Here is a 500-nt window from a genome sequence, read left to right as displayed (position 1 = left end):
TCCTCATACTAGCAGATGGCAAATCCCCAAGAACACATAGATATTCACTCTGAATCCTAAGGCTAGGTTCCAACGTATAGTAGCCCTGGGCATAATAACCGAATCCGAAACCCGAACCCGAACCCGACCCGAAGTGAGCAGTTCGGTTCGGGTTCGGATAGGGTAAAATACCTGATCGGATTTGATTTTTCTTAAGAACGGATACCCGATCGGGTTCGGGTAATACCCGATATCCGAACCAAACCCGAAGAAACCCGAAGATAATAGAAACCCATTAACCCCCCCTAATCCCTAACCCCCTTTTATTTTCTTTGTTTCTATCGATTTCAAACTTGTTAATTGTTATAGCCTGTTCGACTACCCAGCTTCAAAATCGAAGCTACTTTTGCTTTTACCCAATAAAACCAGATATTAATCTCATTTGTTCAAGCTGGAAACCCTAAATCGAATAGCATCCTCCCCTCCATCTGCGAATTCTCGAAGAAAATCACAGGTTTGTT

The sequence above is a fragment of the Camelina sativa genome, chromosome 9, assembly GCF_000633955.1.
Source record: "Camelina sativa cultivar DH55 chromosome 9, Cs, whole genome shotgun sequence".
Lineage (NCBI taxonomy): Eukaryota > Viridiplantae > Streptophyta > Magnoliopsida > Brassicales > Brassicaceae > Camelina > Camelina sativa.
This window is presented reverse-complemented; position numbering follows the sequence as displayed.